The sequence below is a fragment of the Rattus norvegicus genome, chromosome 9 (genome assembly GCF_021556685.1).
Source record: "Rattus norvegicus strain SHRSP/BbbUtx chromosome 9, alternate assembly SHRSP_T2T, whole genome shotgun sequence".
In the NCBI taxonomy this organism is placed as follows: domain Eukaryota; kingdom Metazoa; phylum Chordata; class Mammalia; order Rodentia; family Muridae; genus Rattus; species Rattus norvegicus.
In genome coordinates, this window is record NC_141542.1 from 66313326 (window position 1) to 66328769 (window position 15444).

At 35.7% G+C, this 15444-nt stretch overlaps 1 long non-coding RNA gene across 2 annotated transcripts in view; it reads right to left on the reverse strand.

Moving 5' to 3' along the window:
- Positions 1-5028: 5028 nt before the first annotated feature.
- Positions 5029-15444, reverse strand: part of LOC148003727 (uncharacterized) — a 44398-nt gene continuing 33982 nt past the window's right edge. Inside the window, exons 3-4 of one of the 2 annotated variants that reach the window (XR_015629961.1) lie at positions 5331-5501; positions 5029-5247 (exon numbers count right to left, since the gene is read on the reverse strand). This is a non-coding gene — a long non-coding RNA (uncharacterized LOC148003727). Of the gene's footprint in view, positions 5248-5330; positions 5502-7395; positions 7492-15444 lie in introns of those variants that run through there. The other variant, XR_015629960.1, reaches the window with a different exon arrangement.

Consider the following 15444-nt stretch of genomic DNA (forward strand, 5'->3'; position numbering starts at 1 on the left):
TCAAGTACAATTGATTTCCTCTCTTCCCTTTAGGAGATACATGGTTAGCGTCCACCAAATGAATTCATTTCATCAGGCTTAATCACCTTTAAAAATGCCTGACTAATCGGTGTCCGTCGAATGGCTTGTTATGCCTTACCATTATCCTCATTAATTGAAATACTAAATAGGATATTTGAAAATATTCATTCAATAATTGAGCACTGTGATTTTTGAAAATATATCCTTTAATATTTCATATTTCATTCATCTTTGTACCTCATTGTGTATTTGTTGTCTTGTATAGAAACACTACCATAACCACTTCATTAGTGCACATGTTCAGAATGTTAAGTTATCTTCGCATTCTCCATTTTACATACTTCTCTTCGCTCCTTTATCCAGGTCAACTATGTCCCTAAGATTTGCTGTGCAGGTACTACTATTCAAACAATCAGCTCCTAGCAGTAGATCAAAGTTCCTGTCAGGATGAATATTTGTGCCATGACATTCTACATTACTCTTTTTTTTTATATCTTTGGTGATAATTAAAAATCTCCTGAATGAGTAGCAGCACTTACTGTAAGTATTCTCTTATTTAATAGTTTGTTCTCTTCTGACATTATTCTTTAGTGTAATATAGAAAATAAAGGAGTTGGGCAGTTCTGAATGGATTCTTGGGTTAGAGAAATTAAAGTAAAATATCTTAATTTTATAGAAAGTAAGCATGGATAAATATATCCATATTGCAATAGGACATTGCTGCCTCTACTAGCATTTCCTAGATTTGTACACGAGTATGTAGAGAAGAGTGGCTTATGGCTCTAATTGGCATTGTGAACTTTTGAGAGAGGAGCTCAATAATGATGCAGACTGAAATTGCAGTTGGCAATTTTATTAGAAGCATCAGACAATTTGTGTACTCTGGTGTTAAGAATAACCATATGAATAAATTGTTCATTCACAAGGACATTCCACACATGACAAAAGCATATTTTTCTATAGAGGCATATAAATAATAACAGTTGAAATAAACCCACTCCTATCTAATACTCCTGGGAGAAGCATGAAAACACGTTCCAAAAAAATTCTGTATTATGAAAAAACTAAGATCATAAGACTCTTGTCTTGTTTTCTTGAAGTTTTCTTACAAGCACCCAGAAATCTCATGCAGCTCCTTTTTTGGACCATGTTCCAAAAGAACAATAGCAGAGGGAGAGAGTATCTCTTGATACTTGATAGAAGCAAACAGTTATCGTCTCCATCACTTCACGGAGCACATAGGGTTTCGGAATAAAAGCCAGGTGGCTTTATTGCTTATTATCACCATATACTGAACAGAAATGTGCTTTATTTGATTACTCTGACAAAAGCCAGGCCCATTCATATGCAGAACACACGGAACTGCTGCCTTAATTTGGCTGTGTTCTTAAGACTTACCAAATGCTGCCTGTTCCAAATACAGCTGAGGAGTTTTAACTTTTCCGAGGCCCTGAACTTCCATAATTCTTTCCTCAGATTTTTTTTAAATCTAAAAGTAAAATTTCAAACTTTGTAAGAAGCAAATATGTTAGAGCTTTAATTTTTATTTATTGTTCTCATATAGAAGAAGTAGAAAAAGCAAAATGGATAAAATCTGAGGAGTTTATCCCTTAACTCGCGCGTGTGTGTGTATGTGTGTGCGCATGTGTGTGTTTGCACATGCATGTGCATCTGTAATAATCTTGATATTTCTTTATATCTTAAAATAGCTTTACATGTATTTGTTTAAAATGTATTTGTGTACCATTGTTCTGCTAAAAGAGCAGCAATAACATGAGCCCTAACGGCACTCTGCTACATCCATAGATCGTAGTCCTGCTCAGCCATCATCACATAATATTCCTCCCCTAGTCTATGGAAACAAATACAGAGACCCACAGCTGACCAATGTGCAGAGACTAAGAGACCTTGGAACTCTCAGTTCTAAATGGGATGTCGCCATTGAAGACCTTCCCTAAGGGCTCAGGAAACTATATGGAAAGGATGGAAAATGTTTGCAAGTCAGAGGGGATGGATGGCACCAAGAAAACAATGTCTTTGAGACACAGCGTGGCTGACTCACATAAATTCACAGAGACTGGAAGCACGTGCAGGATCTGCACAACTCCAAGCCAGATGGGATCCAAGTACGGAGAGAAACAAATGGACACAGGCTCCTTTCCCTAACCTATCTTCAATTGGCAACTGTTTGCAAGAGGTATACTGCTTCCTTCAATGGAATCTCCCTGGGTACATAAACCACACTTAGCCGACCCCACGCTCAGCAGCAGAGGACAAACATACAACTAACTCGAAGATATTTTTGAAGATAATTGTCTCAGGCTGCTCAGGAGATTTTTTACTTTAGTGATCTTTGGCTTGGCATAATGTGGTTGGTTTCTGTTTTTGTGAGCTTTTAATAGAGTTTTGCTTTCTGTGTAGATTTCTCTTGTGTATATCTTCTTTTCCCACCCCCCTCTCTCTCTCTCTTTCTTTCTTTCTTTCTTTTTTCTCTCTCTCTCTTTCTTTCTTTCTTTCTTTCTTCTGGTATGTTTATTTTTATTTACCTCTTTGTGAAAAAAAAGTGCAGTTGGATAAATGAGGATCTGGAAAGAATTGGGAACCACCATCAGGATATAAAATATGAAAAGTATCTTCAATAAAAATTTTAAAATGTATTTGTTATTTTTTTTGTGTTTACTTGTTCTTATAAAAAGTCCAGGATACATTTTATTCATGAGTATAGAAAAAGCTAGGAACTTCCTAAGCTAATTAAATGTATCCGTGATATCGTATAGAATAGTAAATTTAGTTTAATAAATCTAATTAGTAAACAAATTAGTAAATTAGTAACTGTTATTTAAATGGAGCCTGTATTTCAGCCCTGTGGAGGATACTTAATGAGTCATGAAAGAAATGAGCGACTTTGTTTTGAGATAGGTATATTCTGGAGTTTATATTTTCATAGACGAGACACGTTATGGTTAATGTGTTAATAATCTTTGCCCGTCACTCTCCATTTTAAAATCTCCAATATAGACACAAATTCCAAGCTTGATAAAGAAACTTCTGTAGCTACAGACTCTGGCGGAGAGAGCTTTTCTGACTGGTTGATGGAGAGAGTGATTTTTCAGTCCCCGGCTTAAGACAGGACGCTCAGGGAAGGCCCTAAGAGGTTTTTCCCCTTCAATGGTGCGCAGACAGAAGAATGGTGAGCTGCTACAATCCACTCCACATTGCATTTGCCAACCTGCATCCTGGTGAATGAATCCTTCAAAAAGGAGAAGTCGTTATTTTCCTTAATTTGTTAAATTCTATTATCAGTGACCCCAACTATGGAGCGATTTTGAGAACCTAGGAAATAGCTCCTTTTTTTTGTTTTGTGAGTGTATTCTTAGAAGGAAATGATTCAGAGAAAGGATTTAAGGTCTGAGCTGCTGTTCATTTCGCGATGGACTATTTCAGACGTGTAAAGTGATCAGGCCACCTGGAGTTTATCGGGATGTCTGTCTCATCAAAGCTTTCTGTCAGTCCGCTGTACATTGATGATTTACGATGTTGAGGGTGGGGTGAGCCGGGAGGTGGTTGGATTTTATTGGCCTCCACTCTACAGAAAACAGTATGCTTGGTGTCCTTGCTTTACCTCAGTTGATTATACTTGTGGGGTTCCTGACACTTGGGCTATTGTGCCAAGAACGATATGGTAATATCTTTTTTTCTGATTATTCTGAATTCCAGTGATCTAAGACTAAAATAAAAAATATGAAGCCATATTATTAAAGAAATACTGTAAATGTATTCAATATTATACAGGTTAACACTTTTCCTAAAAAACTTAGATTATATCAGACAACCTTTTCATAAGAAGGCCGAGAGTCAAACATTCTATTTTTTCACAATTTTAAGGACCAAGAAACAGTTAAAATTCTAAAAAAATTAAATAAATTTGATGCTTGATCATTTGTGAGGTGATTGATTTGAAGACTCTATTCCAGGTTAGGAAGAGAGGCCGTTTTCAGGAGACATTGTTTACCTCTCAGAGCCTGGCATCAGCAAAATCAAGGTCACAAAGCAGGATATGCTTCAGTTTTTGTTTTTGAATGTCCTCTCTTGCTTTAAAAATCTCTTTGATCCACAGAAATAAAACCGCATAGTAATAAAATCTAGTGTAGAGCTGTGGGAATTATTTACTGAACGGGAATGCATGCAGCTTGATTATTCCTGAAAGTACAACCCAGGAACCTCTGCAATTGCTTGACCTTCCCAATATAGGTTCTCTTCTTCTTCCCATTCTGCAATAGCAACTCTCAAGACCATGTGATCTGTCATCCCAAGACCTTGTAGCTTTCTAAATGTCACCATCCTGAGCTGCCCATGTACTAGGGCTGTCATGTCGTGCCTATCACAGACAATGCTCTCTAAAAACCAAAGTATGTGCTCTTAAAGCTATGAGCCTGCTACGGCTCATTAAAACAAAATCAGACCAAACAGCACTGATGCCCAGGAAACATCACACCCTTTAAGAGTTGCTTGAATTGACAATGCTTTTACTTATTTCACTAAACTGATGCCCTTGTCATAATATATAGTTTCACAGTTCTTTAGCTAGTAATACTCTCTTTCACCAAGTATAAAAAGTTACTTCAATTTGAAAATTTATAATGTGCATGAGAAATATTTTGAAATTCCAAGATGAAATCATGTAGTTTATTAAGTTAATTATAGAACCAATCTTAGAAGTAGAACTGTTTTGGGTTTTATGACTTGGTATCTACATCCTATCTTAGTACTATGCACCTCTGAGGGGCTGGTAGGACAAAGAACCCCATTCATATTCAAATTGCTCACTTCTAAATTGTTGAGAAAGTCAGGTGACTTTTTTTCCCTCACACATCTACCTGTAGCTGCTCAAAGTCTTTCTATATAATTCTATAATTGTTCAACATTACACGAATTCCATAAGAGGCAGACTGCATACAGCCTGTCTGGTCATATCCTCTCATTCAATTCAATTCATGGACCAATAAATCACATGTTCGAAATTTATTACTTAGGTTAATATCATTTTATAAACTCAATATTTAAGCAACACAAAGAAAGCTTGGACACATGCAAAGGTTTCAAAAGTTTGGATCTAGCAAATGTTTAGTGTTGAGTAGAACTTGGATTGTCTCCTTCACAATTCAAGCAAGTTTCAACTGAAAGCTGATGGTCTGGAGCAGATTTCTGGGGATGATTTCTGAGACACTGCAAGAATAAACACATGTGAATGCTTAGCGATTTGCCAATACCAACACTTTCCACTACCGTGAAGGTTTAACAGAGCTTACCACACTGTGAGCATCTGCTCTTGTTCTTGAGAAGTGCAGAGTGGTTGTTCTCACCAGCAGGCCCCGGCACCCACAGAGTATTTCTCATGGTCTCTGCATGCTTGCAATACTTAGAATTTTGGAGCCACAGAAAATAAAAGTCTCTCTCATTATATGCTTTATACAAAGTTACTGTGGAGAAAGAAGGAAAATAGGGAAGAACTGGAGAAATGATGTTCCCCAGGGAAGAGCACACCAACTGCTTATCTAATACCAAATGGTCAACCTTAATAACTTACATGCAAGTAACATTATACAGACTGAATTGGTGCCATTTATGTGTTTAGGAATCATACATGTTGCTACATATATACATCTAACAATAACTAATATAAAAAATCATGAATAAGAGCAGGAGCAAGGAGTGGTATCTAGGAATCCTACACTGATGAAAGAGAAGAGAGATATTATTTAATTGTATTGTAATCTCAAAAAATAAAATAATTTCAAAAGATGTCAGAACAGTATGGAAGCTATCGCTCTTTGTTTTGTTTGCATATTTGGCCCGTAGAAATGCCATATTAAATTAAATCTCTCAGATCTAGTTAATGCTTTTCAGTACTTTTCATTGATCTAATGGGGTGAGGATACTTTGTTCAGCAATTAATGGTAGTATTGTTTGTTTCTTTTATTACATTCCATATAGCCATTCCTTTCACGTCTCATAGACATAAAATAGCATGTGCTGGTAATTTTTGTATGATCTTGAAACTACTTATTTACTACTTTGAGTATATAATTATCATTGTTATTTATGTGTTATTTATCATTCTAATAATTTATACATTGATATGCCATATAAATCTACAATTCCAGTGCCAATCTATTTATGTATAGTTGACCTATTTTAGTTCTATGTCTAATCTATCACACAATATGTACTTTCTTCTCCAAAGATGGATCTAGATAGTTTATATTTCTGTACTATCATTAACAAGATTTAAATGAATATATCCATAAATTATTTCTCATGAACCTACCTGATATTTCTTTAGGATATGAAGCCATGAATTTTTGGCACTTAAGAAAACCTTCATCTCCTACTTTTGTCTACATTAATCTACAGTTAAGTCAGACATGATTATTTCTCTGCTAATATTTTTTCATCTTTATTAACTTGGGTATTGCTTATTTACATTTCAATTGTTACTCCCTTTCCTGGTATCCGGGCCAACATCCCCCTAACCTCTCCCCCTCCCCTTCTTTATGGGTGTTCCACTCCCCATCCTCCCCCCAATCAATCACATTCACTGGGGGTTCAGTCTTGGCAGGACCAAGGACTTCCCCTTCAGCTAATATTTCTATCAATACTTTGCACTTAACTTTTCAATTATTCCAATACAAATAGTTCACCTTAGTATATTGTGCCAAGGCAAGCAAGATGGTTTGCTCAACAGGATCAAAATAAAAAAAAGTTTCGTTCATTTGCCTTAAACTAATATTCCTGAATGCAGGTAAGAGAATAATCATTAGTAATTAAAGAAGATACAAATTTAATTGCACTCTTTAGTTCTAAATCTGTCATGAAATTTGTTTTATGGTCTTTAATTGCATAAACTATTTTCAACACTGAAAGTAAAATTTAATGTGAAGCCCTATAGCTTCCATTTCAAAAACCTATTTTCAATGTATAGAGGTTCCTTGTGTTGTATAAACTTCATTGTAGTTAATTTTGGTGTGTGATTAATTTGGTTTGGTTAATTAGTTGAAGGTTTTATAAGATTAGCAAAAACAGTATTTCTTTTTCTTTAACTCTCTTTCCTCATTCTGGTTGCTAGCATAATTAAGTATTTTTTATTTACTTTTCCATCCTTTAAATTGCATGTTCTAAGATTTCAGTTTTTGATAAGGCTCATGCCTATGATCTCAGAAGAGAAGGCAGAAGCATGTGAATCAGAATTTGACATGATCCTCCGTCATATAATGAGCTTGAGGTCAGTCTAGATGACTGGGGATCATGTGACAATTCTTTTACATTGTTGAGTGCCAAATGCATTTATTTTAGACATAAGGAAAACCTTCCAGATTATCTTTCAAATAGGCACATTTTATTTTTCTCCTTTTTACATATGTTTATTATCACGAAAGCAGCTTCCATGAGAGACTCCTAAGAAGTAGTGATCTGAAAAAAAATTGGAAATACAGTTAAGTATCTATAGTTGCTGCTTAGTGTTTCTGAAGTTATTTCATGTTTTTAATTTGAAAATCCATTTTGCATTTTTGTATACTGGATTTTTAGTTTTGCCTGCTCCAATAAAGTATGAATTTCATAAAACTACCATGCTTTATGTAGTATTAAATGGGCATCTTCTATTTCTCTAGATAACGCGTCAGGTACCCAAGCAAACTCCAAGCAGCAGGTAATGAGTTTCCATTGTTGCTTGCACTCCTCTTTGAGTTCCTATAGACACATGGACATGGTCCTTTGATTCACTGAACCATTTATCTTTCCCCTTTCTATTCCACATATTTTTTCCTCTAGTATCTGGAGTATATGTGTTCACACAAAATGTATTTTGCTAACAAAATTCACACCGTGTCAAATTCTTAAAAGAAATCAACCTGTAAGAAAACTATGTGCTGCAAATTGAGTGTGAGAGTTATCCAAGTACCTCTTGGAAATGTAAAACCACAGCAATCAAATTAAGTAAATAAGAAACGTTTTATTTTGGTGCTAAATATAAGTTATTATGGCCTTACAATCCAGATCCAGTTTACTCAACACGCAATACTCAAACATGCTAATGGTTTCAAATTTAAAAAAAAATAAACAGAAAAGGAAATCATAAGTGGTTCAAATTCATTAATAGTAATATCAGATATACCTAAATATTTACAAATAGAGAAGACTGGATACAAAAAAGGTAATAAATTACTATTATGGAGTCACGGTAACCTAAGAAAATTCATTAATTATAAATTGGCATAGCTGCAAGATTCTTGCCTTTTTACCATTGTGAAAAGAATGTGTAGCTTTCGCCAATGAGTTTTTATCCAGTCTGAAGGTTTCCCTATGGATCCATTCAAGTAACTTGTGAAGGAATACCTCCCTCACACGAGGGGATGTTTTGAGCATTTCTTCTACTAGAAGGCAACTTTAACTATGAGGTGGTACTATAGGCACCTATAAGAAATGTTAACACATCAACTTATTCAGGATAACAGCAAAAGCAGAAAATTGTTTGGCCATATATCAGTCTCCCTTGTTCCAAAATGTAATGAAGGTTGATTCCGTGTCAAGGAGATGAAAAGGACACATCATAGGGGAGGATCACGGCCTGCTCCCTCCTAACCCAGCCGCTTCACCTTATCTGCCAGTATCCTTGGCCGCAGCACTGGTTTTATGAGCAGCCTCTCCTCACTATTTATAGAGGTGTGGTGCCTGGAGCATTTCATGATCGTTTTTATTTGTATCAGTCAACCCTCATTAGCCTACTTTCCCAGGACAATAGAATTATAAAATCACTGTGTCAATCTGCCCTATCTTTTTCCAGTAATAACTTCTGATCCCAGAGGCGAATTTCAACCAGCTCTGGCAGGATGACAAACGGCTTGCTGTCTCTGGAAGCACAAAGGCACACACAAGAAAGTATGGCAGGCTTACCCACCCATAGCCCTCAGAAAGAGACAGGTTTAGGTAAGAAGCCTGCAGTATGTAAATCAACTAGACATACATTTTTCTGGGTGAAAGAAATCTAATTTAGTAATTTGTATTTAACAGAGTCTGATAAAATATATTTAATGAACTCCAGATCCTAAACCTTTCTCACATAATCTTCTAGCAAAATATATTTTTGTTAATAAATATAATATATCTTTTAAGAACATTTTCTAAAGACTCTATCATAATTTTGCCTTCAACCAGAATATTGAAAGATCTTATTATTTTCATGGGTGGAAGGAGGATGTTCATACACAGCTCACTTGCTGGCATCTTAAACTATTTTGAAATTACTAACATGAGTCATCACTGCTTATGCATGTATCATTCCCACATGCACGGATTGTGCTCACCACTGTCTTTCATCCACATAGGGTGTCCTTGTCACTGTGAGGCTGGGAGCTGTTTGCTTCATACCTCTCTGCCAATTTCTAAAATGTATAGTGGTGGTCCATATTCAACACACTGGATGCTTACCTTCTTAAAACCTCTCAAACTTCAGAAATATTTAGGTCTTTTGTCATTTTTGTCTTTCATTGGCTTACTTGAATATTATATTTTTATATTCAATGGTCATCTATAATCAGTCAGTACTATTCCATGGCAGTTGACAGCATTTGGTTAGCCTATTATCTTTTATATGGAAAGGCTGATTTTAAAATCCTGTCGTTAAGAAAAATGAATCCTCTAGTTTTAATGACAATAAAAATGTCTTACGTACTTGAATTATACTTGATTTTGAAAGTACACTGCTTCAAATTGCAGTTTTTGTTTGTCAAGAAGATGAATCTCACTGATGCCATCTCTAGGGGATCATCTAATTTCCCCAAGATACATATGGGAACACTCTGGATATGAATACATTATTAAGAAGAGGTTGAGATAATGTACGTATGATACATACAAGCAAACGTTGTCCTAGGGGAAAACTGAGGGAAATGCTGACTCTCAAAACTCTCAGGTTTTAGACTCTAAAAGTTCTTAAAGCATGTTGGATGGCTAAGAGCACAAGGGATCAATGCCAAGAAAAGGTCATGAGTTGCTGAAATAAAATTTACAAAAAACCAGGAAAGATGTCCAATCCACTGAGGACACTGAGGACTAGAGTCAGAATAGAATTATAATCCTGAGACTGTCATAACCCCGAGACACAAACTCTTCCTGACCTGTTTTCCTGCCCTCGCAGACATATGTTTTTGTGGAACGATGTGTTGTAATACTGAAATCAGTTTTGTAGATAAGCATACTGAGAGAAGTATTATTCCTTGTTCATGCAGTGCTACCCTGGTATTCACAACTGAATCAGTCTGAAAACTTCCATAGCACAGAAGAGGAAACAACTCATGGGCCATAGAGGTTTGGTCTTTAGAAACTTATGAGGGCTCATCGCTACTATGCAATCAACAGAAGCAAGTGGCTGATGCATGTCTTAGAAAGGAGAGGACATTTTTTTGTTGTTGTTTTTACAATTTTTAAATTTTTGATCTTCTCTGAGGATGGCATTGGTGGTATAAACCTAACTTTAGGTATACTTGGCAGCTGGAAAAAATAGCTGACTTATTCTTCAATGTTAGTGGAATAAAGCAACAATACAAAATAGTGGATTTCATCATATTTTCATAAATCTGTATAGTATGGCTTAACTATATTCATCAGCATTACTCATTCCTAGCCGTGCCCCTCCAAGTCTCACACCTGCTGAATGCCTTGATCCCATCTACAGTCGCTTTACTTTCATTCACGTCTTTCTTCTACAGGGTGCAGAGTCTGACCTACCAAGTTTCAATAGGGTTTTCAAAGGAACATAGAACATAGAGGGATCACTTAGGTCAGCTTTTGGCACCTTCCTCCTCCTCCTCTTCCTCCTCCACCTCCTCTTCCTCCTCTTCCTAATCCTCCCCCTCCTCCCCCTCCTCCTCCTCCTCCTCCTCCACTTTCTCCTCCTTTTCCTTCTCAACAACTTTTCTTTATTTGATTTGCTTCATCTTTTTGTCTCTTAAAAATAATCGTAATAGAAATAACCCGTAGAAGTTCTATATTTTCTTAATTTAAAATTGTTTACAAGATGCTTAATTGGCTCACACTTTTCTGCTGAATATTTAATATATCACTTTGTTAAATAAAATATTTCTTCCAGTTGCCAAGTCATCTAGAAGTCAGTTTTTTGGCAACAAATTTTAATCAACACCTGTTTCTCTGATACCTTTCTGTATTGCTTCACCATTTCCTTTTGTTCATTTAAATGAAATATTACTTTTAAATTAGTGTATTTTTTAATTCTTTTTATAGGAATCATTATATAGCCCACCCATCCTATCATATCAAATTTCCATTTTTGTATTATGTTCTCCTTATCTTTAGAATATTCAAATGATTTTTGGAATATTAGTCATTTGCACCAACATATTTTAAAAATTAAATTAAAATTTTTTTTTACTTATTCACTTTACATGTCACTCACTGTCTCCATTCCTGTCACCACATCCCACAATGCCTCTCTCATTTCCCCTCCTCTTTTCCTCTAAGGAGCTGGAGACCTGGGTATTCCTCCCTAGCATAGCATTTCATATCTCTGCTTCAGTAGGTGCTTGCTCTCCTACTGAGGCCAGACAAGGCAGCCCAGAGAGTAGAACATATCCCACATGCAGGCATCAGCTTTTGGGATAGCTCCTAATCCAGTTGTTCAGGACGCACATGGAGGCAAAGTTCCTCAACTGCTCCATATGTGCAGGGAGACCTAGGCCCAGCCCGTGTACGTTCTTTGTTCTTTGGCTGGTGGTTCAGACTCTGAAATTCCCCAGTATCCAGGTTATTTCACTCTGTTGGTTTTCCTGTGGAGTTCCTATGCCATTTGGGGAACACAATCCTTCCTCTTATTCTTCTATAGGAGTCCACAATTCCATCAGCTGCTTGACTGTGGATATCTGTATATGTCTGAGTCAGAAGCTGAGTGAAGCCTCTCAGAGGACAGTCATGCTAGGTTCTGTTTTGAAAGCATAACAGAGTATCATTAATAATGTCAGGGATTGGTGTTTGCCCATGGGATGGGTCTCAAGTTAGGGCAGATATTGGCTAGCCATTCCTTCAGTCTCTGCTCCATTCCCTGTGTCTGCATTTCTTGTAGATAGGATAAATTTCAGTTTGAAAGTTTTATGGATGGGTTGGTGTCTCTCCATCTACTGGGATTCCTGTCTGGCTATTGGAGGTGGGTTCTTCAGGTTCCATATCCCCAATGAAGTGAGTTACTGCTAAAGTTACCCCTACTGATTCTTGGGTACCTCCCTTATCCCAGGTCTCTGTCTAATCCTGAGGATGCCCCCCTACTTCTTCATCTGCATAAGTTGCCAACTTCCATCCATTCATATTCATAGCCATCTAGCCATCTCTCCAGTCCTTCCCCACATCTGTTCCTAAATCCCCCATTACTCCTCTTTCACAGTTCCCCCTCTATCTGCCTCTTATAACAATTTAATTCTCTGTTCTAAGTGAGATTCAAGCTTCCTTGCTTGGACCTTTCTTCTTGTTTAGCTACTTTGGATCTATGGAACATTACATAGTACCTGTATTTTATTGCTAATATACACTTATAAGTGAGTACATGCCAAGCACTATGGACCAACATATTTGTATTGTGCTACAAGACCTTAAACATAGTACCTGTATTTTATTGCTAATATACACTTATAAGTGAGTACATGCCAAGCACTATGGACCAACATATTTGTATTGTGCTACAAGACCTTAAACCATGTCAGTTTCTGGAATCTTATTGTTTTAATTGATGGGGTTAATTAGAATTCACTTCTCATGCTCACAGAACTTTAACCATGTTGTCTGTCCGTACTACTTGTGCTTTCATTTTAAGTTTATTTTGATTTTTAAAATTTGATTTTGATATATTGTATACTGTTATTTACATATTTATTATGTTAAGCGATTACATTACTACTTTTAATTTACTATAATTCAAATATTTTACTGATTTGACAATTTCCCTTGTTCCTTGAAATATACTTTAAAATTGTTTTATTATATGGGTATGATATAATTTCATGAAAACAAATTTATACACGAATAAACATATGACATATATTGTTTTGATGATATGACCCTAAGATACAGCAAACCAAAGAATGTTTAGAGTACCTAATACTGACTTAAAGATGGATTTTTATCACCAAAGGATTTTAGTTTAACCTTTATAACAGTTTCTATAATATAAATTAGTTATACATCATATACATATACATACAAATATACAAACATACATACATACATACATACATACATACATACATACATATTGAGAGAAGTATCAATGATATGTATCAACCACTTCTTGAACATAAGGTTTTTACTAATGAGATGATTGAAAAATGTTTTTGAGATTTCAGAGACAAATTGATAGCTAAAATACAGGGCATACAGAGTATAGAAATTAATAAGTAAATTTGCCTAAAAGTAAAACGTGAGTGCAACATTCACAGACAATGATTTTGGAGGGAAACGTGGGGGCAGATGATACCAAATTAATATAGATCTTTTGAGATTGGCTTTTGAATAAAATGAGTGTCATTGGTTCTGTCTAAAAGAAGAAAAGGCACATAACCCTAAATAGGCCACTGGCTAAAAATCCTCTAGAGAATCCAAGCCAAGATCTGAGTGCTAGGAATACAGAGCTAATTAAAAATATATCATTTAGTAACAAGTGGGCTTGCAAAATGCAGCACAAAAGAAACCCAGTAATACATAATTAATATGTAGTTTTGTCTACCGGGATGCATCTTCCTAAAATGATTGATGGAGCTACACGGAAGACACAAGAAAATACTGAATATGAATCAATATTAAAAATTGATGCCCTGATATGTCCAGAGGTTAATTTTCCCCCATGTGATGAGGAAGGATGTCAGTGCATTTGCACTGCCACATGTTTTTCTTAGACAACTGTATCCTTGAGTTGCCAAGGTGCTTGATTTTTTGCTCATCGATCCTAATTATTCCTTTTCCCCATTCAGGGTTAAATATACCTTAATGGATCTTAAATCTGCCCAACAAAGAGGCCGACACAAAGATTCATCTTACTCATGACATACAATTATTAATTAATGAGGGTCAGCTGCACAAGAGGCTTGCCACTGATATGTGTAATAAGGAAAATCATTGCAGACTGAATTATACACAGTAGAACAGGAAAGAGTACATTTTATTAGAACCATCAAAATTTCCTGTTTCCAAACTAATTAAGTTAACTCTTTCTGTAGTTTAAACAAATTGTGTTTATGACTTTCATGTTGCTTCAATTTCCTTCTAGCAAATAAAATGCCTGTGTCTTTTCATTAAGGGCAATAAGCTTCCTTCCTACAGCAGTTAATTCCTCTTCTGGCATCACATTTCTCCTTTATACTGTTGGGTGGGGGTCAAGTAGAGTGCGCACTATCCATCTGGAGTCAGTGTTGTGAGCCCACAGTAATCTGAAACAGCTAATTCTTTGTAGTCTCCATGCTGTTTCTCAACCAAAGACAAGTGCATGACACGGTGACAATTAACTTAAATTTGGCCCTTCCCCTTGGACACACTCTTTTCACCTGATCACATTCTTGTTATCTAATCTCAGCTGAGACTTTGATTTGGGACTGATCATCTCACAAGACAATTCCTTTGAAGCTTGAAATCTTATTAAAATAAGTGACGTCTAGTGACCTTAGTTTCAACAAACTGAACTGAATCAGAGACCAGGTGTGCATACTCTCTTGGAGAAAAGAGCAGTTCAGAAAATAAAGCAAAACACAACAGAGTTACAAAGCTTTGAATTTAATATACTTGCTTGTTTCCATTGGGGATATCTCAATGGTCAGATCAATTCTTAAAATTAGAATGTAGTATAGTTTTCCTTCTATAACCAGTGAGTTCGCCAGTGTTAGGATTTGTCCCCATGAAATAATGTAGAAAATCACCTCCCTGATGTTAATAGTAGTAAAAGGGTAGACATTTTGTATGGCTAAGTCATCTAAAGGTTTTCTTTTTAGAAACTGATTAACACTACATAAGGCCATTAGGAAGAGATTCTTGGTTTCTTCATATGTCAAGGGAGAGAAACCATACAGTATACCTAAGTATATTCATTTCTTCAGTCATGTAATACAATGTTGCCTGTCACATCAAGACAGTAAGCAAGAAGACTCACTGAATACTAATACAGTTGTTGTAGGACATATGTATATATATATTTCTATAATAATATATTATCTTATCAGTTGTCATAGGATATATGTATATATATGTATGTATGTATATATATTAGTATACCATTTTACATAATATGTTATATATCATAAAAACTACTAGAAATATAGAATGTGAATTAGGAAAGAATTGTGCAATTAATTACTTCAAACCTGTGTCTGCTAAATA